Source organism: Vicugna pacos, chromosome 7, assembly GCF_048564905.1.
Source record: "Vicugna pacos chromosome 7, VicPac4, whole genome shotgun sequence".
NCBI lineage: Eukaryota > Metazoa > Chordata > Mammalia > Artiodactyla > Camelidae > Vicugna > Vicugna pacos.
In genome coordinates this window covers 6620734-6648676 of record NC_132993.1, presented here as the reverse complement: position 1 = coordinate 6648676, position 27943 = coordinate 6620734, and the positions used below count along the sequence as shown (strand labels likewise).

Sequence of the window (27943 nt, the reverse complement as noted above, 5' to 3'; positions counted from 1 at the left end):
TTGTTTGGTCTTTTCAGAATCGGCAGACATTTCCCTCTGCCACTTCTTCCAAGGGCTGACCCTTCCTACCTGCCTCTTGCTTCCGTCTTGAAGGCTTCCTCTCAGGTCTCCCTAATCTCACACAAAGAAATCTCTACTCCTCGCTGCATGGGAATGAAAAGGATTGGATCTTTCTGGCCAGCTTTTGGCCCTGCACCATGCAGAGTGTCCACTATAGACTGAATTTTAAGGACATTTCACTGTTTAATTCCAAGCTTAAGTCTGGGTTTTTTTCCCCCATGAATAGGCATACTCCCTGCAGGGCCTCCAGAGACAAAGGAGGAAGGGAGCAATGATCACCCAGGCTTAATAAGAAGTTCTTAAACTTGATTAATTTAATCTTTATTTTGGCTGCAACATATTTTTAAAATTTGCATACAGTAGAATTCACCCTTTTAGTGTCAAGTTCAACAAGTTTTGGCCAACACATATATGCAGGTAACTGACACCCCAGTCAACATACGGAACCCCCCAAATTTCCCTTGTTCTCTTTGTAGGCAACCCCTCCCTCAGCTCTGAGCTCCTGGGAGCCACTGATGTTTTCTGTCCCTATAGTTTTGCCTTCTCTCAAATGTCGTATGTCATATAAACAGAAACACACAGTATGTCAGCTCCAGCATTTTGAAAGATTATATATTTAAACAAATATGGAAGACAGGGCTATTTTCTTCTAAATTTGGGGGCCTCTGGCACTTAAAATCTGATACGATGTATCATTCTGTGGATCATAAGCCTTTTTGCAGCACACGTGGCACTTCATCTTCTCTGTTTGTAAGCACAGATGAGCAGGGACCTTTGCAGAGGTCAGGTTGCAGCTTCCTGATTTTCTCTCCCATGGCCAAAATACTCCCTTCTCCCACTTTCCCTGCCACCTTACCCACTACCCCTTGCAAACTCCTCTCTCTGACAAGCCCAGAATTGGGGAAAGGGACTTGCTGCTGGACCAGGAGACACAGCAAGATTTACGTTGCTCAAGGCTTTAGCTGCCATCCCCTGATCTGAATAAGCATCTCTGGTCTCTTTCCCACTACTCCTGGCTTCCCTTTCTTTGAAGAAGCAACATATATACAAAAGGCAAATACTTCATTTCTAGAATGCAGAATAGTCAGATGCTCCGGGAAAGTGTGGGATGATTTAACTCTTTCCAAAAGGGAACAGAGGAGGAAGTAGGAGAAGAGAAACAGCAGGGGGGCTTTCCCACACTCAGAAAATGAGTCTCAGACAGGTAACGGGAGATCCCAGAGTGAAGAAGAGGCACCTGGCTGGGCTTGAGCGAGACTGGGAGGCAAAAGAAGGCCACTGAGAGTTCAAGGAAAGTTGTCAAACATCGTATTTATTTTCCCAGATCCTGGAGCTGACCAGCGTTCTCCAGAAATAATCCCTACGGAACTGGGTGTCTTTTCCTGTCTAGAGCATCAAACACAGCCACCCCTTCCACACTAATCTCATGATTCATCCGCAACAAAAATAGACCTGATTTTCAAGGAGGAAACCAAGCAATAAACTGTGAAAAGTGTTCCCCCAAAAGGCCAGGGCCTCAAAGCCCTCCCTGAACACCAGCAGTATCTGAAGTTTCCGACCCAGGCAGTCTAGGAGGAGTCAGCGAAGCTCAAACACCAGAAGAAGCAGGCTCACGCCTGTGCTCTGTGTGTTGCCATCGTGTGGGAGGCTGCCAAGTCAAACTGTATTAAAAAAAAAAAATCCAGTCCATATATTAGGTCTTCCCTTGATTGGTGTGGCGTCTCCACGCAGTCCAATCTGTGCCGCCAGCCCAGAAGTCCAGTCCGGGTTTTTCCCCCCTCCCTTCACCTGCCTTTCTGTGGTCGGGGCTCTGGTCCTGCAATCCCCGGGCTGGAAGCAGCCCGGAATTCCAGCTGCCCGACAAAGGACAATCCTGGGGGGTCCTGGAGCCTGACCAGACCGTGAGAACTCCACCTGCATCACAAAAGCCAGGGACACACCTGAGCCGGGGCTGACGGCGAGAGGCAAGTATTGCCAGCTGGAGGCTGACTTCTTCGGGACGCTGAGTCCCCCCGGACGGTGCGCGCTACCCATCCAGTCCGAGGGGTGCGAGAGAATGTGTGTGAGTGAGAGACAGAGGCGGGGGTGGGAGGGGCAGTCAGGTGCCAAGCAGGGGAGCTGTAATGGGGGTTTAACACCCCAGGCAAGCAGTGCTGTGGGTACAGGGACTTCTGGTTCTTGATCTAGTCTCCGCAAGGTCTAGTGTTCTTTCTGGAGCAGGATGATGGTGGGACCGAATCACTTAGCGTGCTTGGGTGTGCTTAGAAATGCTAACAATTCTACACCCCCCAGGGTCACTGAGCAGGGAGCAAGTAAAGAAAACGAAGGAATTCCAATCTGTTATCTGATTGCTTCGTGCAGTGTGTCTATGTGTCTGTGTGTGTATGTGTGTGTGTGTCTGTGTGTGTAAGCAAAGCTGAGATTTACGTGGTGTGAACTGCTAAATGTGTTCACATTTTCGAGGGTTTTCGAGACTTGTTTAAAGAGAAGGTTCTTTCTAATTTAGAACAAATTAGTTTGTTATTATGTGACAAGGGTGCCAATAACAATAGTCCTTCTAGGAACAATCACACCCCCCAAACTGGAAAATTTCACGGAAAAGGATCATGCCTTCCTTTTGAGGAAAGATAAAGGATATAGGTTCCTCGAATTGTTATGTTGAATTAAAAGTAGTTGGTTCTGTTTATTTCTCTCTTTATTCTTAAGGAGTAAAAAGAGCTTCAAATTATATGTTTGGTTTTCCCCTCTTTGAAATTTAGCATGGTGTTTGGTTCTCCCTGAAAAAGGCTCTAATTTTTCAGCCTCACATTTTGCAGACAGCTCTCAGGACTTTGCTTAACTCCGGGTAGGGACTGATTTCCACTGGCAGTGGGTAGAGAATAGATTTGATTCTGCTTTCTCTTCGCACAAAAGCTAATCATCACCATCAGCCCTTCGGAAGTTCGCTGTCTACTGAATAGGAGTCGTTTCTCCCCACGTTTTCTACTGTCTGGCGTGATTAACAATTGAAAGGAAGCTCTTCTTTTGAATAAGAAGCCAAAGAATTGGGGAAATCATGGATTCCGTCGGCTTATTTATTTCGAGGATTCTCCACCTGTCCTGTGCTATGCATTTAATGGGATGAGAGGGAGAAGAGAGGACAGGAAGTCCAACCAGTGTTTCTCCAGGAGCATCTTTACTTTTTCCAGAACTTCCCGAAATCGGAAGTCCTTTGTACAGTTGAAAGGGAACCGGGAGCTCCTCTTGTGCAAGTCAGGTCCATTCACAGTGGGGGACTGGGTAGCCCTGGGAGGCCATCTTCTCTGAAGGAGTTCTAGATTCTGACCCATGGCCACTGCTGACCTAGGAATTCCAGGCACAGGTCACATGCAGGTAGCTTTGAGCCTGAAGAAGCGCCATAGTGGCCAACCCAAAAACACACACCTAGCTTTGGAAAGGCTCATAGTTTCACAGCAACACCACCACTGGCCAGACCACACTTGCTCATGTGGAATGTTCAAGTTGGAAGTTGACTACATTTAATCTGTTCAGGAAGGATTTCCTTCTTTTTAAGTCGATATTGGTGTTGTGCTGTCTAGACTCCGTCCCTAACGGTGTATATGTATCTAAAGACTTTCTGTGTCGCCGCTGGCTATTCTTTGAATCCCCAGGCTGCTGAAAATTAGTAATGAAACTAACAGCAACCAGTTCTCGTAAGTCTCCTGTGCGCCGTTAACTCCGCTACAGGCTTTCCTCATACGGTTCTAACTGGTTCATACAACATTCTTAAAAGTCACCTCATGGGATGTCCATCTTACAGATCGGAAAACTGAAGCTTCAGAGAGATGAAGTGACCAGCCCAATAGTCGGTGACTTAGGAGGCGAGGTCTGTGTGATTCCTAAGCTCTAACCTACACAAAACCTACACAGACTCCTTAGGACAAGATGCATTTTAGATAAATTAGTTTGGCCTTAATGTTCTGCACTAGTGGAAGGATCTACAACAGCTTAGACACAGTGCACTGGGATTGGAGGAAACATTGGTACGCTGGCAACTAATCGCTCACTCTGCCAAAACCATACTCCATAGTCAGACCAGTCTGACTTCCCAGTGAGAGGTGGGGGTCGGGGTGGAAAGAAGTTGAGGAAGTGCCTCCCCGCCCCCAGAAGAGGGGATCCTCTCTCTTCTAGGGGCCTTTGTGTTCTGCCCATTGGAACCAAAAAGAGAACAGGGGATTTATTGAGCAGAGATTTAGTGCATTGGAAAGGGAAGAGTGTTTTATGTTTTCAGTCAACCCAGCCCTGAGCTATTTATGTCAAGAGAAGCTGGGTCCCCCATGGAGAGACTTTTCCAATGGCCCTTAAACTGTTTCGCTACAATCGTTTATCATGTCTTTGCTGGGGCAGAAGTTTTTCCCCTTCTTCCCCATCTTCAAAATCAAAATTGACCCTCCATCCAGCTTCCAACAGGGCAGTCAAAATCTGAAATATTCACCCTCTAAAAAGTTACAAATGATAACCACTTAGCTATTTTTATCATTGAAAAGTCTGTGTTCCTGAAAACTGGCCTCTAATTTCTGTGTCTGTAATCCAAGGGATGGGTTGAGGAGTGAGAGGCTAGTCTGAAAGCCACTGTATCTCCATTTTTTCTAATTCCTTACTATTAATATTTTCTCATTCTCATTTACCCTGTAAGTGTTCTCGCTGATTACTTCTTACTAAGACAGTTATGTTACTGCAGAGGATTTAGGAAACAGTCTCCATCATCAGCCATTTTTCCTTCTAAAATCTCCGTATGTCTGTGCACTCATGCACACATGGTTCAGTCCTTGTGTGGCTTCTACAAATAATAATGGTCGAAATACGTTTTTTATATTGCTAGCTTAGTTGTTCGTTTTTCACTCATTTGGAACTCCAGTGGGTGAAAGATGAACACACTTAAGCCTCACCCCGACCTTAATTGCAGCCACAGGTAGACAAGTCTGCTAAGTAAACGAAAACCTTGATCAACACTCTGCAATGGTGGAGGAAACGGGGACATTTTAACCACTTAAAGTGAGCACTTTTAGAAACAAAAACTGTTTGAATTAAAATGTTAATCCTCACCCTCACCCTGGTAAAGGTGCTTAGAGGACACCAGACTGAATTTCTCTATGATGGAAAATTACCTTCAGACAAGAAAGTGTTCTCAGACATGCAAAGGGAAACTCCATCTGGAAAAGGCGAGAGCGAGAAAGCCTCTGGGCTCCAGGCCTGCCCACCCTCATCTCGTGTTAAGGCTGCACAAGGCCCAAGTTCCCCTAGAGCTGCCCAGTCCCCCTTGGATTGAGAAGCTGTAGGGCCCCAGTGTCCTAAGCACCTCTTGGGCCAGCCTCTACCTGAGCTCTGCATCCCGCAGACGCGGGGTGGTCCCGCCTCCCACAATGCACTGGGAACGCCATCTGTCCTCACTGATCAGCGACCTGACTCTCCCAGGCCGAACGGCCAGCCCCTCCCCGCGCTCACTGCGCCCTCGGAACCTGCCCGTGTTCTCGCACTTCTCGCTCTAGATTATTTCAGTTCCTATCAGGGTATCTTATTTATGTCTCAGTGTCTGGTCCGTCCATCTTCAGGGCAGGAACCAAGTCGTATTCCTCCTTTCATCCTTTCCCTCATCCTTCTCTCTTTCTTCTCTTTGATTAGCTCCTGGTGCGTGGCAGGTGCTCCGTCAGTCAGTAATTGACTAATTTAATTACAGAATTCATTTCCCCAGGTGCAGACAGATCACCTCAGAATGCCGAGAGCCTTTGTAGATGTGGTCGATCAGTAATGGTGCAGAAACTTTGTCAATCTGGGAGGGGCTCAGGTGGAGGCAAGGCATTGCCAACTTTCAGAAAGTCGTTTCCAAAAGCAGAGACTCGGGGGAGGGTGTAGCCCAGTGCTGGCGCACGTACTTAGTGTGCGTGAGGTCCTGACTTCAATTCCCAGTACCTCCATTAAATAAATAAATAAAACTACCTACTCACCCCCCCAAAAAAAAACAAAACATAAAAAGCATTTTTTAAAAAAGCATAGACCAGGGAAATACTGGTTGACAAAATTCTGGGACAGATTACTCAACAGGTAATAAGGTAAGGATTTAGAGAATAGTGTAATTTGTATAACCCAGCCTGTGCTCCCAGAATCAAGCCATACCAAGCTCACCCTAGTTCTTTCTTCTGACGTTCGTGGAAAAGGTGTACTAGAGACTAGAGATTTGTCACTCAGTGGTGTGTTCTGAACCGTCTGGAATGGTTGCTTTTATCCCAGAAACTGCGCGCAGCCGGAGCACTGTCTTAACTGGGCTGCAGCCAATTGATGGTGAGCGAATTACACTGCTATGTGTGCCGTGGGTGAGTGGTGTCCCACGACACACGTCGTGAAGCCTTGTCGTCTGGTCTTGACATAGTGTTTCTCAGTTTCAGCAAGCATTTGACACAATCTGTTATGATATATTTTTTCACGTACTCAACCAATTGTCATTAAAATGTGCGTTCTGTGCCAAGCATTGTATTAGCTGCTTTTTCAGTCTTTGTGACTCAGAAGCAAATTATGAATTAGTTGATAGCCAGGAGGACAAAACCAAGTCGAAAATTGATTGCTTGAAATTCCCTTTGGAACAAAGCAGGAAGGTGATTGATTCATTCGTGTGTGTGCGCGCACGCGTATGCGCGCGCATGTCCTGGTCTCCGGGCTGCACCGCGTGTTCCCCACTCATTCAGGCCTCTGCTCAGAGTCCTCAGACCACCATCTCTGTGAAAGCCGGCGCCCTGTCATTGCTGGTCCCCAAGGTTGCTGAATTTCTCTTCACTGCACTTTTCCTTCTCTGCAGTCATCCTACAGATGGGGTCCCACAGCTGCCATTGTCCGTCGCTCTCCTTAGAATGTGGCATGAGCAGGGGGTGGCACTTCACAGGTCTGGGCCTTTTGTTCCTTGCTGTTCAGCATGTTTATTGGTTGCCATTCTGGCCAGTGCAATTTCCAGATGATGGGAAGTTAGGAGGGAGAGCTGACGGTAAAGAAGAGAATCAAAATTCATTAGAGTAGCATATGCAAAAGCCCTTTGATCACTGGAAAATGACACTTAAGTGTAAGTTGTCATCGTTATTTAAGTGGCTATAAATGTGAGCCAAAACCAATAAAGTGAAGGTTAAATACAGGCTCATGCATTTAGATTCAAAAAAATCAATTACACAAGTCCAAGATGAAGGAGACGGGGGACGGGGGCTTAGCCGTGAGCAGAGGACGGTTTTAGAGCTGCCGTGGGAAACACACAGGGTGAGTGGCTGGGCGTTCTTGGCATGTCTTCCAGTCTGAGGTGCCACGTCGTGCAGGGGACACTGACACACCAGAAAGAGGCCAGGGAAGGGTAACAGCTAGAGAACAACAGTGGGAATTGGGGGGGGGGGTTAACTTGTAGGAGAGGGGACCTGGTGGGGAGTGGGGGTGGACCGCCTTTAACTCTCTGTCGGATGCTCACGTGGGGAAGGAGAGCTTGTGGCGTGTGTTGAGGGCCAAGTTAGAACCGCTGGGTCCTGGGGGACAGATTTCCATCCGGGGAAGGATGATGGCTAGAGCTCAGAGCTGGCACCCTCAACTTGGCTGGGGCCCGAGCTCGCTGTCCCCAGAGATGTTTCAAGAGAAGCCAGCCCAACACAGGACAGAGAGGGAAGCTGGAAGAGCCGAACCAGCTGGTCTTTGTGCTTCCAACTCTGATATCACCCATTTGTTCTAAACTTCAGTGTTTTCATTCCACGTGCACCAAGTGTTTTTCTACCTGGTCTGACTCGATTGAAATACTGCTGTGCGTGCGTAGCTGCCCCTTGATGAAGGGGCCTTGGGGTTTCTGCTGTTCTGGTTCATGGAGGAAATTCCCCCATCCCTCTGCAGTGTCTCCTCTTTTTCCATCACCTGCCCTTTCGGTAAGTTGGAGTTCGACACCTTGAGGTCATTGAAAGCCCTCTGAACTCATCCTCAAACTCTGCGCGCGTGGATTCCTTCACCTTCTTACAGTGATGCTCGTGTGCCGAGCCTGCCCCAGATGCCCAAGTCCAGCCTGCATTCTTAGGACTGAGTGAGTGTACTTCACCCTGAGAAATTGAAACAACTGAAAAAATGCAGCTTGGAGATGTTTTTCTGAGGCAGCCCCTCTTTCTCTCTTCCCTACTTCTTTAGAATTTTAGTATTTTCAGAATACCTGAGAATTCAATTTAGTTTCTTTTTAAATGTGAAATGTAAGAAATGATGATAAACACCAAAGAAAATTGATCACCCATAGCCTATAACATTTGTGATTAAAAATACATTTTATGTGAAAAAAATTAAAAATAAATAAATAAAACTTTAAAAAATACATTTTTATGAAGAAAGTCTGATTCCCAAGGAACAGTTTTCTACTTATCAAAATCTATTAATACCAGATGGCCACCTTTCATGTAGAGGCTCCAAGCTCACAGAAAAGGGGGGACACCCAGTGGTGCTTCGCCAAGTCCTCTCTCCCAAAGGTGACAAAGAGAGAAACATCAGCCTTCCCAGACAATAGTAGAAAACTGTCTGTAAGGCTTTCAGGAGAAAATACAGAAAGGCTGAGAGCAGAACTACAAAGGGACCAACCCAAATGACCTGAAACGTGGGTGGAAGCCCTCAAGACCAGGCAATGAGAATTAAACACAATACGTTATGTTTTCCCACCCTGGATGCCACCTCTACAGATAGCTTACTTGAAAAATGTCAAATCGTCAGCCTTGTTTACCCCAGTGACCAGTTGTTTGGTGGTTTGGCTGTCAGAGTCACGTGAAGGGAATGAATTCGGCCTTTCCAGGTCAGACTTACATTATCTAGAGCTCTGCCATGATGATAGACTTAAAGAATCCTAGTATCCTAAAGACATTATCCAGCACCTCTCAGGAGGTCGAGCTCACTGGACGTGGTGACTCAGAGGAGGGATGGGAGAAGCTCAAACCCCAGCATGAAGACAGGCAGCAGCAGGAAGTCAGAACAGAGCTGGAAGCAAGTATGTCACCCTGATCATTTGCGCTCGGTGGAGTGTCCTGTGTTCCCCAGCCCCATCCCTCCAGAGTAAGCCAGACATGCTGACCTGCATTAAATCTTTGCAGCCCAGAGCTACTTGCTCCGAACATTCTGGAGTTTTCATCAGTTCAAACCCCACCCCCAGCTTTTTTTCCCTATATTACTCAGCGCATCTGTGTCTGGATGAAACTTCGGAAAATCCCTCTCTTGTTTTCTTGCGAAAACTCTTTGGCTGGTGACATCTGAAAATATTTTTTACAGCTTGTAGTTCTTTTTCTTTCCCCTCTAAGCATTTAAAGTCTAGGACTGTTCTCCCCTGGCAGTTGGATCAGAAAGAAAGCTCTGCTCTCAGCCACCCGCCTCATGGATTCAAAGCGCTGGCCCCAGTGGGTCCCAGCCCAAGCGTACACTGTGTTCTGGGCAGTGCAGCCCTGTTACCAGAAAATAGTCAAGGGAAAGGCTTCCAGGACAGCAACCTGATCTTTATATTTGAAGGAAGCATGTTATTAATAAAGCATGTATTTATCACTACAACGAAATAATATATTTTCCCACATTATTATTGGCTATATTTGCAGGGCACAGAAAAGAACACATAAGGCAATGATCCATCATTCAGTTTAATGTCATATCTCTCCTGGGTGCCTTATGATTCAAAATAAGTATGGAGAATGTGGTTTGTGCTTCCGGACACATCTCCCTGTGAGAGGCGAGGCCCTAGCTCAGGAGATGACTGCAGAGCAGGGCGGAAAAGCACAGAGGATAGTCCTGCTGGCCATGAGAGGGGCGGACCAGCCAGGCACACAGCATTCATCGTCTGTAAGCACCTCGAGGCAACAAAGGTCTGGACTTCACGTCTTTCATACCCTCCCAAGCCCCAGGAAACAGAAGCAAATAACAAATCCTTACTCTTTGCTGAATGATTTCATTTCAGCATGAACAGCTCCCATCACACTGATGTTGGGCAGATAAACTGATATGGTACAAGATTTTTTCATCTGTTTCTGACCTCAATCTGGAATGTCAGTGTCATGCTTTCTAATTAGAGACTCACAAGACAACTGGTGAAGTCTAACCACCGTATAACCCTGCACAAAGCAGGTTTGACGTGTAAGCCTCACATCGACCCTTGGAAATAGATGTTATTTTCATCCTCATTAATTCATCCCTCTTTTACCGGGGTCTTCTGACTAGGTGCCAGGCATTATGCTGAATGCTAGGGATCCGTCAGTGAAGAAAGTCCCTTTCTGGTGAGAGGAAAAATCAGCAAGCAAGAATAAAAATAAATACATGCATGCTTTAACTCGCTGATAAATACTAGTGAGAAAATAAAACTGTAGTATGATACAGAGTCATCAAGGAGGAGGTGAGATCTTTAGAAAGGATCCTCTACGGAGGATGTGAAGGGGCCAGGTCTAAGGAGAGGGTATTCGACTAATATGCAGAGCAGGTGCCAAGGCCCTGAGGCCAGACAAGGCTGGTAGCCTCCTGCACATGAGGAAATCAAGTGTGGCCGACAGTGTGACCGGCAGGAGAAAAGAAGAAGCTGGGGTAAGAGAGGAAGCAGCGGCCAGTTTAGAGGGCCTTGTGGGCCTTGACAGGATGTATGGATTTTATTATAAGTTGAATGTGAAATTAGTGGAGGGTTTTAAAATATCGTTTTGGCCTCTGAGGAATAGACTGAGCATGAGGGGAGGCGAGGAAGCCAGCGGAGGGGCCACTACTGGAGTCCCATTGAGAGAGATGATGGCTTGAACTAGACAGTAATTCATGGAGATAGGCAAAAATGGGCAGATTCCTGATGTATTTTGGTTTTTTTAATTCAAGTATAGGTGATTTACAATGTTGTGTTAGCTTCTGGGGTACAGCATAATGATTCAGTTATACATATATGTATATATATGTATATTCTTTTTCATATTCTTGTTCATTATAGGCTATTACAAGATACTGAATGTAGTTCCCTGTGCTGAACAGGAGGACCTTGTTGTTTATCTATTTTATAGACAGTAGAATGTATCTGCTAATCTCAACCTAATTTATGTCTCTTCCCCCTTTCCTCCCAGTAACCATAAGTTTGTTTTCTATGTCTATGAGTCTCTTTCTGTTTTGTAAATAAGTTCCTTTGTGTCATTTTTTAGATTCCACATATAAATGATATTGTATGATATTTGTCTTCCTCTTTCCGACTTACTTCACTTAATGTGATCGTTTCCAGGTCCCTCTGTGTCGCTGTAAATGGCATTATTTCATGCAGATTCCTGATGTATTTTGGATGTCCAGCTGATAGTACCTGCTGATGGATTCGATTCAGGGGATGTGGAAGAGACAGGCTCAGATCCTGAATGGGTGTATTGAAACTGAGGCTCAAAGAGATTAAGGAACCTTTGTCTAAGGCCACCAAGCTCTGCGTGGCAGGGCTGGGACTCCAATCCAGGGCTCTCTTTCCAAAACAAGTTTTACTTCCCATTCTTGCGTTAAGGATATGAAATGTGCACCCAAAAAATGGCTAAATGAGAATTAAGTCCTCTTGATGCCTCTTGACACTGATGTGGTGACTTTTTGGAGGCTGTCTGTAGTAGACAGTGCGTAATATCCTTGCTCCAACGAGCCCGTCGATCTGCGGTCCACGGCAGCTATTTGTATCCACCAGAATCAATACGCTGCCTCTGAGAGTGGGCGTTTGCAACCGCAAAGTGCACTTCAGCTAAATTCTTTTCAGAGGTTGTCTCATTTTCAGAACCAACATTTCCTAGTGATATCATAAATTACTAGAGGGATACCAGGCAACAGATCAAGTCTCTCTCTGTGTGGGCTCTTATTGCAATAACAAGTTCCATGGTTCTATTAAATCCACCTTAGTAGACAAGGTGTTCTTTAAAGTCTCCCTGTGAGCCACAAATGCTGTAAATTCAGATCTTTATTCTTCAGCTGACTGGCTAAGTAATACAGAAGGAGTCCTTTCACCCTGAACTCTGATTGAGATGTCCCCAGACCTTTTATACCAGATCCAAGAACTGGGGAGGTGGGGGGAATCTGGAAATAGGGGTCTCACTGCTTTTGGCTTCATCTGTTCATTTATTCCATAAATACCTACTGGGTTCCCAGCACATGCCAGGTACCCAACTAGGTGTCGGAGAGCAATGTACGTGAGGAGTACCTTGATCTTAGTCTTCCTCCTGAATCCCGGGTGACCAGGTATGGCTTTGGTCTCCTTGCCAGCATCTCCCTTAGAGCAGGTTCCCTTCTTTACCTGTCTCCAAAGCCGCCTGTGCTGGATCCCAAGCCGTGACATCAGTTACCTTCAGATCAGGACTGGCCAAATTCCGAGGGTAGATGGAAGTGATTTTTGAAGGATTATAACTCACCTTTGCGGAAATGTGGTCCCTAAGACAGAAGCACTCATTGTGAATGCAAATGCTAACAAAGATCTGGGGGAGAGCCCTGGGTGCCTGTTCTCTGACCCCAAGGTCAGCAGGGCAGGCACCCAGCGATCGTTGGGGGCCATTTTCAAGCCCCTTAGGTAGCACATGGTTCCTCTGAGAACCCCACTGCAGTGACCCCTCTCAGAATGCCGTGGGTGGGAAGTGAGAGGAAACAAAACGGAAGAGATGGAGCCAATGAGGGTTTTATTAAAGACACCACAGGTATTTTTTTATACAGTCATGGATTCGTGTTTGATTGTACAAAAATTCGTGTGTTCTGGGATGATTCATTCTCCCAGAACCCAGAAATTAAGGACGACATGCTGTTCCATTGTCTATAAAACACTCCTTTTTGTCTCTGAAAGGACCTTACAAAACAAAACAAAACAGGAAAAAAAGCCTTACTGGGCAAAAACTTTCCCCCGAATCAACATTATAGGGTAAGATTTTATATACAATGCCATATTGTTCTACAGATTTTCTTATACCATTGGCAATACTATTAAAAAATCTCGGCTAGAATTACTCTCAAGACTCTTCCATGAGGGTGAACGTTCTTTTAAGCACCGTCATTTTCAGGGATGAATTTTCACACTCACACACGCATCCACATGCACACACAAATACCAGGAAGCAAAAATTTGCACAAATTTCCAATATAAATGTTTCATGTTTGTATTGCAATGGCTGTTACATAGGTGCATATGTTTGGCAAAATTGATCAAAACTGTACATTTAAAATAGGTATATTTGTTGCATCTAAATTATACCTCAGAAAACTTGACTCCAAAAGTAAAAAGCAAACCAAAAAAATTCCAATTTTATATTCCTTTCGTTTTTGTGTGTCAGTCTCCAGCTTCTGGTGTTTTTATTACCAAGGATTTTAGTCCGAGTACTCAGAAGGAGCAGAGCGATTATCAAAAGCTTCCTGTATTAGGACTAACATTTAGCCAGGAAATTAACTTTTAGCCTTAAATTCATGTTATTTTGAGAAAAAGCAAATGCACATCTCTGAAAAACAAAGTTGTACAGCATGTAGCCAGCTTCTGAAAGTTGAAAACTCAGATAAACCCCAGAAATCAAAGCTTTCAGAGTCCAGCTTTGGCAGGTGGGGAGGAGTCATCGAGGAAACCATTGTGTTTTCTCATAAACTGAAAAGGCCTGGTTTAAGCCTGTCAAATACTGTAACATTCGATGTTTTGAAGCAAATCCTAGTTCCAAGTATTTCTTTTCTGTTGCATTTTTCCGATTCCTCTTGATAACCAAGGCAATCTTCCGTTCTTTGAATGGCTTCTGTAGAAAAATTGTTGCCATGGCCCAAACTGCCTAGCTTTGTTGGGATTTCGACACATCTCTGGACTGGCCCACAGAATTACTTGGGAGCAGCCCTTGTGCTGCTGGTCCAATCTGGGATGTGCTGAATGTGAAAACTGAGACCCACTAAGACCTTTTGGAAACTGACTTTGGTCTTCCTCCTCCCACAGCCTGGGTCTCCCCAGGACCCAAGGGGGAGGGGCTGGTAGCTTCTGTTTGATGCTGGGCGAGTGAGAGGGGTCTGTGGAGGCAGGGCTTCCCCTCCCATCCCTGAGACCCCTCCCTTCCCTGGGACAGCTTCCTTAAGTAGCTCCTTCTCCCACTGCTCCAATCCAGAAACATCAGGTTCTGAACAAAACCCAGCTTTGCCCCTGTATCCTTTTCATTCCAATTCTCCCTCATGTCCCAGAAGCACCAGCCTGCTTGGCTGGTGAGAAATTCATATTCCCAACCGGGACAGGCCCTTGGACACAGGGTAGCAACCCCCTACCCTGGACTCACTTGGGTGCCTCAGCCCCAGGCTAACATGGAAACTGCAGACCCACACTGACTCAGGGGAAAGGGCATCATTACTGACAAAACAAAACATTAAAAAAAATGCAAAATAGGTTAAACAAAGGAAGATGAAGCCTTAAATGAGATGGATGTAAAGCAGTCAGCATCTACATACCTGTTGAAAGGTGGAAGTTTGGCCGATGTTGTTATCATTGTCCTGAGGGTTAGTAAGGATGCTCGATGCTCAGGACTCAGGGAGGACCAGTGACGCAAACCTGCTTCTTCATACCGCAGCCCCCAGCTGCTCCTTACGGATGCTCACTGCCCAGATCTCCCAGCGTTCTTTCAGTAGGAATAGCATTAAGGGAGTTAATTACCAGAATTATTTCAGTTGGTAGCTTTTTCTCTCTTCCATGCAAAGTGTTAAGAGTTTTCCAAGTTAACTTTATACACTCGATGTCTGTGCTTTCATATAACCCTGGGCCAGGGCTCTTTCTTTACTGAGAAACAAGACTGTTGTCAGTCTCCGTTTATCAGTCTGCTCCCAGTTATTCAAAGACTCTAAACCTGAGAGGTAAACCATGAAATAAGGCAGAACAGAGTCCCCATGTGAACGCTAACAATAAATACGTGGCTCAAAGATTATGAATCCCTTTGGCGTTCCCTTGTGCCATGAATCAGCATTGATGTATCTGGAGTCCTTTCATTTTTCCTCCAGAAAAACTTTACATAATTTGGAAACAAACAATATACTGTATAATTAGAGGGGAACAGAAGCCAGCAAAGGGCCATCTGTATCATTAAAGAGAGCCACGCCATGTGCTTAATTAACCCCCGCCATCTGAGTGAACATCCGTTTTTGTATCCATGGGAACCTAGGTCTCTGAGAACCAGCAGTGAGTATCAGGAACACTGGCTCTGCCACTCGTAAGCCGTGTGACAAGTGACTTAATGGAAATAAGCCTTGGTTTCCTCATCTATGAACTAGAAATATTAATACCTACCACTGTAATTCCCTTTTGAAAGGATAGTGACGTCCCTCTGTGGTTACATGCACACATAGAATATAACGACATTTGCATTTTACTGGTATTCACAACTTTAACTTTTAAGAAATTTTCATACTTAAAACAGAGCATCGATTTGCTTCAGTTTGCACTTTTTTTCCATTTCACTCGGCACATGACCTTTTCATTCACTCACGCTTATAAACTCAGCCATAAAGGACTGGAAGTTAAGAGAATTATATCATATAAAAATATGTCGTGTGCGTCCGGCATGGCCAGGCTGTCTGCAGCCCGTGAACTCACAGATAGAATCAATCGCCGGGGTTTCGTCATCAAAATGAATAACATAGATGGAAAGTTCTGGCTCCTAGCGGTCACGCTGCCAGGCAGGGACTCCCGAGTGTTGGACGCCTCTGGACTGAATTCCAGCTTAACCAACACCCAAGAGGTGAGCGTTCAAACAATAGCGCCCCCTTGAGAAAACGCCAGTGTTTTTGCCTAGTGAATAAGCAGGAACCTTTAGTGTATTAACTTTCCTGTCTTTGTGCTTTCCTGGCATCTACCAGCATTTCTTCCTAGTTGCCAAACCATAGCTGATGAAAAACAGGGTTTTAGAAGTAAGTTCATTTTTTTTGGTTTGTTTTTAAAATAGTTATTTATTCATTTGTTTTTTTTTTAATTGAAGTATAGTCAGTTTGCAATGTGTTCATTTCTGGTGTACAGTATAGTGATTCAGTTTTACATATATATTCTTTTTCATATACTTTTTTGTTATAGATTATTACAAGATATTGAATATAGTTCCCTGTGCCATACAGTAGGACATGTTATTTATCTGTTTTAGGCATAGTAGTGTGTGTCTGCAAATCCCGAACTCCCGGTTTATCATTTATAAAGGCAGCCTCTCCTGAGTCCCCTCTGCCGTCCTTCCCTGCCAGGCCCTCCCCGCCTCTCACCCAGGATGGCAGTGACTCTTCCCTTGATTCCCCACTCACAGGAAGACTTCCCCAGTCTGTCTTGCCCACCGATACCAATTAGACCTGACTTACCCACCACCCTGATTACATTTCTTCCATGCTCATAAATTTTATGTGTGTTTTACTGCAGTTTTTTTTTAAAGCCTTCAGAGAGGGCCCAACGCTTACCCAATCAAGTGTAAACTGACTTGAAACTTGAGCCCTGCTCAGGAGAGCCGTCCAGCTCCATCCAGTACCCTCTGCGGCTCAGCCCAGTTCCCACACACACCCCACGGGTTCCCTTGCTTTGGGATGTGCCCACCCCTCTCTCTCTCATCCTCCTCATCTTTTCAAACTAATCTGGTCCAGGGGTCTTTTCAGTTGTCACTTCCTATGGGCGCCCCTGGAGCCTCCTTGCCCCAGCTAGGCCTGTGGCTCTCCCTTCCAAACGTGCATCAAGGCCTTTATCTCATTTTGCCTTGGCTAATATTTGTTCTTGACAGTGAACTCCCTGCAGGGGACTGTGGTTTTGCCTGTTTCTGTCTGTCTCACGGTGCCAAGCCAGGGCACCTTTATCAAGAAGGATCAGTAAACATTCCTGGTGTCAACTAAACGTTTGTGTGTGTCCGTGGAGGAAATATGATTAAGGGTATGCGTAGGGAATCAAAACAATTACTTGATAGTCAGCAGGCAGATGTTTGGATGCAGAAAATTCAGAATGAATATTCAGATGAGCAGGAAGATGTATAAATAGGAAAAACACCTGTCATTCACTCATGACCGGTGGAGCCGGGTTCCAGACACTTTCCTATGTGATGATGGTACAAGATGAGAAGACAGGATGCCTTCTCGGAGAAGTCTGGAGTCTGGGGCGGGAAGGGGACCCCGTGGCCATGGAAATGTAACAGGCCCTCTTACCCCTGGTTACTCTGGCAGGGATGGTGGGGAGGGGAAAAACAGGGGTGCGCCTGGCCCAGCCTGGGTGGTTGGACTGCTGGGTGAGTGGACGGCGTGTGAACAAGCAGACCTGGACACTGGAAAGACAGGGAGGCGTCAGAGCATGAGAAGACCTGCTGGTCATTGTGAGGAGCGTGTCCTTTGCATTGGAGGCAGTTGTGGAAGGGGACTGGGAGGATCCATCTGAGTTTTAGAAGCATTCCTTGGCAGGCGAGGTGGAGGGTGACATGGGGGCGTGGGGAGCAGAGTAAGATGGCAGGTAGCCCGAAGGCTACCGTGAGAATTCAGACCAGAAGTGAGGCAGGCTTGAGTGAAAACCAGAGGGAAAGGAGTATTTGAGAACTCAGGGATTGAATGCATGAGAAGGGACGGCTCTTGGGGGAAGCGGGGTGGCCGGCCTGGAGGTCTCGTCCGGTCCCTGGGTTGTCCAGGCTGGAGAGAGGCAGCTCCTGTAGAAACCACAGTTAGGGACTCAATACTTCTGTTGAAGTTGCTGGCTCTGGGACTGTCTTCCTTTATAATGTAAGTCGATTAGTCCGCTCTCCCATACTTTCAAGCACAAGACCAGGAATGCATTTGAGAAGAATGCAGCTGAGATCAGAGTCACAGAAGGATGAAGATATTTAACTTCTCGAGGCCTGTTTCCTCTGAAAGAAGAGAAGAAAAATAACAACAGCTCTCTTCCATGGAGAAGCTACAAAAATTAAAGAACTTAATGCATGTAAATTACTCAGCACAGGGCCTTGCGTAAAATACATGCTCAAAATGTCAGGCATTGTTATGATGATGGTTTCCCTGTGTCAGCTTTTGATGAGGAAGGAGGAGAAAGGGAGAGGGCTCCTCAGCTCTGAATACTTGCCGCAGTCGCAGCAGGGGCCAAACCTTCCTTCTTAAATATAAATAAGGACCCTTCTCAATTTAGGTGTTTTGTCTTTTTATAGGAAGATCTGAAAATTCTGCTCTTGGATCAAGAGTGATTTGCATGCAACACCCACTCTTGTCTGTGCCCCTGTGGGTTGCAGTCAGAAATCAGAAATTAAAGATGCCGGCAGTTAAATTGCTAGAAAGATGGCATATTGAAGTAATCTTCTAGAAGTCTCCTGAGAAAAAAGTTTGCCTTTTCTTTTGGAAGGCCCTTCAGAAAACTCATTCACTAGGACAGTTTCAGTTTATTTAACTTTCAAGGATATTTAGCGGGGGGGGGGGGAGGTTCTCATTGTCTCTTTGGTATGAATTTTAACTGAGCGCAAGGTAAAGAGAGGTGCCCTCTTGAATTCCACCACCTAAATTGTCTGTGGAGAAAACCCTTCTCGCTGCCCCAGGGTATGTAGGAAGTCTTCTCCGTGGTTGGTTTGGTATGTTTAGTTGAGGGTACTCAGGTGCAGACACTATGCCCTGAGAGTTGCCATTACTTTAAATGGCTTGCGGTTTGATCCTCAATTGAGGACTTTTCTCCAGATGTGAAAAATACAATAACATATCGTGAATCTTTAGAAAAGGTGTGTCTCGGTAGCTTCTAGGAGATTCTTAGGACTCCTTTAAAGCACTGACAAGTCCTGCAGTCTGTTAGCCTTGGGCTGGAGCAGGAGGGAAGCTCCGTGTGCTTTGAAACTACAACACAGTGAAAACCGCACAACAGGCAGCAACGCCTAGTTAATTGCTCTGAAATATACACGTGGATCCCAGGCCCCATCTGGACCACGGTCATTTTCTCCAACTCACATGAAACCTCTGAGCCCACATGCTCTTCATAAGGTACAGAGAAGAGGCAGACGCAGGGGGAGGAGGGGGAGGAGGAGAAGGACTCAGAGGCTACCAGGCATCAGGGTGATGATGAGAACAGGCTATGAAAGAAGCTCCTCCTCCAAACCCAGAGTGCATAGGGCAGCCCCACCCACAGCCGAAAGGGCGCCAACCTTGAGACGAGACCCCGACGGAATGGGAGGGATGTCAACAAACGCCTGTAATGAGGGGTCATCTTCTGTGTAAGATTTCTCAACTCCGAAGAAATGACACTTTAAAGATTTTGAATCAGTTCAAGTGTTTAGGGCTGCATGCCATGGACGAGAATGCATAGGAGCCCCAAACTGATGGGAGGAGTGACCCCAGGGAGACCAGAATCACCCCTGTTCTGTTCCAATATTCGTGAGGAAAATGTTTTTATTAGTTTTTAAAAGGCTTAAGATTTAATTAACTGAAGTCAGATGAGCAAAGAGATGCAGTTTTAATTTTCTGTAACGGCTTCACCTTGTTCTGGGTCCCCCGTGTCTATGCCCTCAGTTGGGGCTGGGAAGAGATTGAATCTTGCATTTAAAGTTAATGATCTCGTTTTAAAAGCGTTGCTCTCAGGCTAACTCGGTTTCTTTGGGGCAAATGCTTCATCTCTCCCCTTCCTGTCTCCTTTGCAGGATGCCAGGGACCTGGGACGATACACGGTCTTCAGGTCGGTCTTAGTTTGTAGGGCTGCTGTAACAAAGTCCCACCAACTGGGTGGCTTAAAACAACAGATACGTATTGTCTCAAGGTTCTGGGGGCCTGAAGTCTGAAATCAAGGTGCTGGAGGGGTTGGTTCCTTCTAGATAACTCAGGGCGGGGCAGGTATCTGTGCTCTGCTGGCTTCTGGCAGTTGCTGCCCCCATCCTTGGTGTTCCTTGGCTTGTGACAGCACAACTTCAGTCTTCACACGGTGTTGTGATGTGCGTGTGTGTGTCTTCCCTTCCTATAAAGACACTGTTGCTGGTGGATGTAACTGTGTTCCAGGTTCTTGTCCTGTCCTAGAAAGAATTCAGAGACAAGACATAGCGGTTAAAAAAGTAAAGTGAGAATTTATTAAAGGATGGATTGTACACTCTCGAGGGGAGAGCAGGCAGGCTCAGGTGAGCAGCTGCCCTGAGTTTCTTTGGCAAGTTGGTTACATAAGGTGCAAAAATGAATGGGCGGAATAGTCGTTGTGGAGGGAAGGGTTTGGGGTCGTGTTCCCTGATTATCATCCCAACCTCACCTTCCCAAAGGGAGAAGGGATTTTCGTCCTTATTTAGTCTGGATCAGAAGTGTAATGGCGTCGGTGCGTGATGGGTACTTCTAATCCGCGAGGCTAATTTTATTGTAATGAGGGCGTAATGAGCAAAAGATTACATTCAGACACTGGACATTTCTACCTTTTCCCGCCTTTCTTTGTTGGCCTCTGGGCCACTTATCACCCCCAAATGTGTGACTACTTATCAGCCCAGGGGTTCCTGCTTTTCTTTCTCTGCCCAGGGACCCCTGGTGCTTACATGATGTATGGTTTCCTGCATTTGGCCCATGCCCCTCCTTTCTGCCCAATTCCTGCCATTTGGTCTGTGTCCCCCTTTCTCTGCTCATATCTAGCTATCTGCCTGCTCCAACACCACCAGTCATTGGATTAGGACCCACCCAATCCAGTGTTGCCTCATCTTAACTTGATGACATCTGCAAAGATTCTGTTTCCAACTAAGGTTACAGTCATGGGTACCAGGGGTTGGACTTAAACATGTCTTTCTAGGGGACAAAACTCAACCCACAACAGGGTCCTTACGGGTCCTTGCTCTGGTGGCTGATCTGGTCTGATCACCGCACTTAAAGGGGCTGAGGCGCTGAGGCTTGGGGATGTCATGTTATGGGTTACTGGAGGTCATGGTCCTACCATTCCCTCCAGTCCTAAAGTACCAGCGCCCAGTCCCAGGCCTCTATCCGCCCAGCCATCCTTCCAGCGTCCTGGTCACGTGCAGGCCACAGGGCCACAGCGCTGCCTCGGCCCCATTCAACAGAGTCTGTCTCGCCAGGACTCCGTAGAGTTCACCTGCCAAGATGATGCAGAGCTCTCATAGGAAGCTTGAAAGTCAGCTGGTCTACATCTGGACAAGCAGGATTTACCCCCACTCCAGTCCCTAGTTTCAACCTTTAAAGGGGAAACTGTAACCGAACAGGACCCTGTGGGGCCCTTGGGGACAGACCCCTCCCCCATATCCTCTGCTGTAGCTCCTCTCTGGAGGGCCCAGATCATAGTATCTCATGTACATTTGCTGAGATTTTTCAGATCCTAAAAACCACCACCAAAGGGAAGAAGTTAACTACTTGATGATCGTTAGCATGTGACCCCCAGACCTTCTGGTGCCTCGGGGTTGACAGTGTTGACCGCCCTGTTCCCTCAGCATCAACCAGTCAGAGGCTTGTGCACGAGCTGATCACATCCCCTGCGTTCCCCCTCCCTCCTCTGGCCTTTAAATAGGCTTTGCTGAAACCCTTTGGGGAGCTGGGGGTTCTCTTGGGCACGAGCCACCTTCCCTCCTTGCTCAGCCCTGCAGTAAACCTTCCTCTGCTCCAAACTCCAACATCTGTTTGGCCTCCGGTGCACAGGGCACACATTCGGTGACAAAACCAGGACACTCGTGTGCGTTTCCTCAGCGCCTTTGTAGTTACTGTTCTTCAGCCTGGAGTGCTTTTCCCCCAGATAAAGACACAGCTTCCTGTAAGTTGATTCAGAACTCAAGTGTACCCTCAGCAGTGGCCTTCCCTGAGCATTCTGTCTAAAGTGATACCTGCCCCTCACACTGTGCCTTTCCCTGATTCTGTTTTCTTAGTGAAGTATTATTTCCGAGCACTAGGAGTGCTGTTTTGCTTGCTGCTAACCTGGTTTCTGAGCTCACCGTAAAGAAGTAGCCCTTTCCTCTTTCATTTATTCATTCAGTCATTAATTCAGCCAACAAATAATATTACTACCCAGCATACTGTCAGAATATCCAATATTATATGCAATTGAATTATAGTCCTTAAAGTCAGGAACTCTTCTTCAGTGCTGAATCCCTGTCACCCAGCCTGTATAGTTCAGTAAATCCTTATAGAAATGGATGAAGATTCCATGAGAAAGTTGATCTGTGTAGGACTTTCATCTCAATGTCACTGTAAAATTAAATGCAGTTTCTCCTCGGACTCCTGCCCAAGACCAAACGTTGAGAAAAAGCGGCACAAACAAGACAGAGCATCATGGCTAAGGAAATGCCATCTTTTGAAGAAGATGAGTCTTTGACTTTTAAAAGTGCTCACGATTTTTTTAATGCGGGTGGAGATAAAGATGATTTTCAGGAGGGAGATGGTTTGTGATTTCCAGTTAGTCCTGCAGAAAGGCAGCCGTGCCATAGAGTGCAGTAACATGCACCTCTGTAAGACAGAGGCCAAGGACCAAAAAGAGAGGTGGCTTCAGACCCTTATTCAAAAATGCACCATTCAGAGGGGGAGGGTATAGCTCAGTGGTAGAGTGTAGGCTTAGCATGCATGGGGTGCTGGGTTCAATTTCCAGTACCTCCATTTACAAAAATAATAATAACAAAAAAATTTTTAAATGCACAATTCAGGGCTACTTTACAGCTGTGTCCATGGCAGTTATAAAACAGTGTACCTGGTCCAGCCCCAAGTCACCAAGAAAAGTCATCAAATGTTTTCCGCAGGGGTCAACATACCCCTTAGGCTCAGTGGCCACAGTTCTACTTCTAGGGACCCATGAACATGTTTGAATTTCTTTTAAAATCAGAAGGAAAAATGAACTTTTAGGTGGAAGAAGATGTTTAAATATGTTACATTAATATATTCATCTTTATACCAACAGTTCTAAAATATTGGTTTGATTTTTTTTTTAATGGAGGAAAAGACCCTTGAAGGCAGAAATGCCAAGGGACTGTGAAAGTTATAATAACGTGGGCCTGCTGTTGGGTCTCCTGAGGTTAAGAAAGCATTCTAGACAAATGCTCAATTAGAAACACTGCAGTGTGCTCATGCCCAAAGGGTTAAATCCTCTGGTATCTAGAAAAACATCTTTCCCAGGCAGATTCATTTCCCCCAGATGCCTAGGATTCACAGCAACATACATTAGAAGAGAGATTAATGCAATTGCCCCATAAAAGGTTTCAAGCTCCACTCCTCTCTGAAACAAAGCACACAGCGTGACACCAGGAGAAAATGACTAGTAGCGCTGAGAAACTGCGTTTTCTTCCAAGATGCTGCAGCCACTGTAATTTTCACTGTCTGACGTGGCCGCAGAAGCACCGCCGTTGACGTGCACAGGCACCTGGGAGAGGAGAGAGAATAGCAGGACTGGAGGATGAGCCCAACTGGGAAAATGAGCACACAGCTAGAAAGGAAGGCCCCCAGGCAAACACTGCAGAGAGAGTCCCCTGTCCTTGGTTAAAAGGACAATGAGAGTCCACAGACCACCAGAGTCATAGAAGTCACTCATTTAGGTGAATTAGCAACAGATGCAGGTTTGCTGCATCACATCAGCTCTGCTCCCCCTTACCTTCTTCCTTCGAATAGTTCAGACTGGGGCCAGCAGGAGCAGCTGACAATTCACAAGGGACTAAGTCTCCAGTTCCTTCAACTCACTCACAGGACAGTTTCAAGAGTGGTGGCCTCAGCCGTACACACCCTAATATATTATTGCTGCCTTCTTCATCCACCCGGAACCCAACACCTCTCTGGGCTTATTCTGACCACCCATGGTGATGGGTGATACAGCCCGGATTCTTGGACTCCCTGATCAATAAAAATTGAAAACAGGCCAGATGAGAAATTCAGGCAATTTATTGGGGCTCGTGCTACAGCACCAGGGAGCGGAAACAGGTAGCAGTTTCCCTTGCTCACTCCCTGAGAGGGATGAGGGTAGGGGTGGATCCAGGGGGTCACACCAGAAGGGTGGCTTAGGTGATCTGCCCCCCTTCCTGGTGGTGCTGTGTGCAGGGATCACGCTCAGTACCCTGCTTTTGCTCTGGACACCTCAGAAGTGGCAGTTGGGTTTTTGGTCTTTTTTGCATCTTGTTGTTCCTAATTTGCCCAACTGGAGATACCACAGGTTTGCCAGGCCACGTCTGGACTCCAAGCATCCAAGTCTGGACCTGTAGCATCCAGGGTGGTGACAGTTGTAGTGTTCAGATTCATGTGCTGACCCAGTGCGATTTTGGGTCAGACTCAAAGCATTTAAGTTCTGTCTTCTGGACGTCATTTCCAACATCATGGTCCAAGATGTGAATTCTTTTTTATATTAATTATGTAACACAGAGAGCAGATCAAGGGAAGCCCCAGTGCGCTTTGTGGAAATAGTTCTCCCCTCTCTTCCTACTTGCGCTTAACAAGTCACATGGTCCTGGGAACTCACTGCGCTCCACGCATCTCGGTGTCTGTTTCCCAATGCTTTCACCTTAACACCGTCCTGCCATCAAAGTCCTTGAAGGATTTTTTTCTCTTGGGTAGGATAGCTTAACAGCCTCCTGGGGTTGGAATAACAAGTGAGAACGAAGGAAAGAAACCACTTTTTACTTTACTGAATCATTTAATTTGCCATTATCTGGAAATACATACGAAGTTTTGTTTACACGCCTTTCCTAGCCTGTGCTTCTTTGTGCTGCTCATGACGTGTATGAAGTCAGCACCGTTCTCTCCTCCTTTTCCCATTGCCCCAGATTCCCCTGCTCCCGAGGGAGTCAGCTGCAGCTGATGGTGGGCTCATCTTGTCTGGAATGCCCTTCAGTGTCTAGGAGAGGAATTAAGGGAGAAACTTACAAGCTGAAATTCACTCTCCTTATAGTGTTGGCTACAGTTGAATAGGACTTTCCAAAGCTTAAAAAAAAACAGTTTTAGCAGAAGTTTGGTCATTTTGTACACAAGATTCTATCTCTGCTGCTTACAAGTTAAAATGCAAAAGCAAAAGTGGAATAAAACCCAGTGAGTAAAAAATAGATCTGTTGCTTCCAGCTCATGGGGCGTTCAGACCATCCAGAAGGGGTCTGTTCTCTGATAGCAAAAAGCTGGGACGCATGTCTTATATTTACTAAGACTTTGAGAGGTAAAATTCGACCTGCATTTTTCATGAAGTAAATCGCAGCACCCAGCTCTGGGGTTTGAGTGACAGGTATGTGCATTTTCCTGAAAGGTCTTGTTACGTTCAGTGGAGCCTGTTTTTCTGAGCCCTGAAAAATCATGCGTGTAAGCAGGGCGCCTGAGGTTGCAGAAACAGGGCACCAGGCTTTCTGTCTCGTGTCTGACAACTTGAAACATTCAGGGAAAAGTGGGAAATGCTATGTTCAGATGTGCTTGCTCTGCGTGATGCCAAATGTCTGGTGTTTGGGGAACACCTGAGGGATTTTAAAGGATAAACTGAAGCACATTAAAAATTTAAGAGTTTATTTGAGCAAAAATTGGCTTGAATCAGGCAGCATCCAATCTAGCAGATGAAGAGGAGCTCCAAGGAGTGGTACAAAATGAGACTTACAGGCAGAAAGAAATGGGAACACTAAAGTTAAACACTGGCAAAAACAAAAGAAAAAAAATACAGATTGGTTATTTCAAAATTACTTTCTTTTAGGGGACGGCAGGGGTTTATCAGACAGATTACCTAACTAGTGCTGACTGGTTTAAGATTCCATTTCTGGGAGAGCCAAAATTGTACTGGTTAATCTCAGTTTGATAACCTGGAGCTTAGCATAAGTGACTACATTTTGGGCCTTTTGTCTTGTTTTTAACAGGGATCATTTTTTCCCCTTTGTATGGAAATCACAACTGTGTTACAGTAACCAGTGATCATAATAAGTTTGTGGCTTTCAAACTAGGTTTTAGGAATGGGAATGACAATTTTAACCTGTGTGTGTGTGTGTGTGTGTGTGTGTGTGTGTGTGTGTGTGTGTCTCCCAACAGATTGCCTCTTTGTGATTGAGTTAGCATGTGTCAAGCCTGCCTAATCTCCTCTCTCAATAAGATAGTGATAAAAAAAAAATAAATCCTATGAAAATGCTATGAAGTTCAGTACCGCTGCCTACTCAAGTGTCCATGTCTGTTCTCTCTTTGTTAAGATGGAGAAATAGCTGGTATTGGTGGGGTGGGAAAGAGTCCAGTCCTAACCAGAGCCAACCGGAGTCCTAATTTTGGGAGGATTGAAAGAAAATTGAAAAGGAAATAACTTCCTCACCCTGAGATTGGATGTTATTTTAACGTCGTCTATGAATAACCTAAAACCACCTCCAGTGCCCCTAGTGAGACACAGTCTAGCTTAGAGTTGAGGGCATGAGTGAAGGAGGGACAGTGCTTTGGGCCAGTGGTACCCGCAGTGTCTGCAGGATAAAGGTGAGGTTTGCCTTCCTACAGATCCCACAAATTCTGAAAGGCTGACTCCTCCCACCCCTAACAGAGTGAGGGGAACACAACAGAGCCTTAGCAAAAGTCTTAAATCAGGTCTCTCTGACATCCTAACATCTCTTGACTCTGTTTCATAAAAAGCTAGAAATTAAGTTTATGGTGATATTTCATATCTTGTAATATCACACCCCCCCCAAAAGGAATGCTGATAGGAAACTCTAAAAACTATAAAACATAACAAAAACCAGGGGATGAACAGATCCCATGGGATGCACAAGAAGGCCATGTGGATGAGTTTAAATCGTCTCGAAGGGAAATGATTCATCTCTTTTGGAGCCGGCATCCACCCAGTCACTGAAGAAGCTGCCGCGTGTCTGCGAGGCCCTCACACAGTTGTGTGGTCGGCGGGGCCGGCTTCATTCGCCCCATGTTTCTTGCTCAGGTGCGCTTTCTCTTTCTGTTTCTCACAACACCCCTGCCCATCACAGATGTACAGCATCTGAGGAAGAACAGCCCAGAAAGCGTGCTGTTGCGCTGCCAGTGTAATTGCTGCCTCCTCCTTGAAAGTGCTGTCATGAGCACTTCATTTTAAGGTTGTACCAGGAATTGAATCAGTATTCTAAGTGGGCTATTTTCTGTAACCCATGTCACTCGGCGTAGAAGACATTCAAGTACTAATGACAGCTTGAGAATTTAATTTCAGAAGTGACTGCACTGCATTTCTGAAATTTGCATGCTTTAGAGCAAATTTCCCCCAGATTACGCCTCGGCCAAGACATTTCCACAAAAAAAGTCGTTTCTTACAGGGAATTGTATTTTAATATTTGGTTTTAGTATGAGATCAGTCCAATCAATTTTACAGATTAATGTAATTTACTTTTAATGAGCTCAAATGTACTAAATGATAGCTTTACTATCGTTTGTTAGATGCTCTTAAGAAGTATAGATTTTTTTATTCCAGACCAGCGTTTTCAGAACTTGCTGGCACTTTAACTGACACTGGCAAGGCTTTGACATCAGTTCATGGCATTTTAAAAAAATCCTTATTATCGGCTCAGTCACTAATGACACACGATCTTAAAGTAGTCTCTAATAGCCATTTAATTTTTTAAAAAAAAAAACAAAACAAAAAACCCCTCACTGTGACATTTTTAGAAGGAGTCCCTGAATAGAAATGACAAAAATCCAAATGAGTGAAAAAGCAACCTAATATAGTCTATTTTACAGAGAGAAATAGAGACTATGAAACATTTGACTTCTCTGTTTTTCATATGAAACATAAGTGCATTCATTGACAAAGCCATAACTTCTCTAAACCTCAGTTTTCTCATCTGTGAAGTGGGGATGATCCTAGTTAGCACAGAGGGTTGTTAGGAAACAATGAAATACTGCGTAAAAAGTACTAAATATAGTACCTCATACATAATACCAACTTGGTTTATAATAGATGCCCTTAATATTATTGTTATCACATGGCCCAGCGTGGGAACCATGTGGACCTGATGAACCAAGAGCGTCCTTGGCGTCCCTGGCCCCGGGGAATGGGACTCAGCCGAGAATCTTT

The 27943-nt window shown here is 45.6% G+C and overlaps 1 protein-coding gene across 5 annotated transcripts in view; it reads left to right on the top strand.

Moving 5' to 3' along the window:
* Positions 1–27943, top strand: part of CNTNAP2 (contactin associated protein 2) — a 1225886-nt gene that overhangs the window by 1172458 nt on the left and 25485 nt on the right. The window contains exon 20 of one of the 5 annotated variants that reach the window (XR_012074163.1): positions 1385–2079. The exons of the other annotated variants lie outside the window; for them this stretch is intronic. The gene's annotated coding sequence lies outside the window, so the exon portion shown is untranslated. The remainder of the gene's footprint in view (positions 1–1384; positions 2080–27943) is intronic. 5 annotated transcript variants of the gene reach the window in all.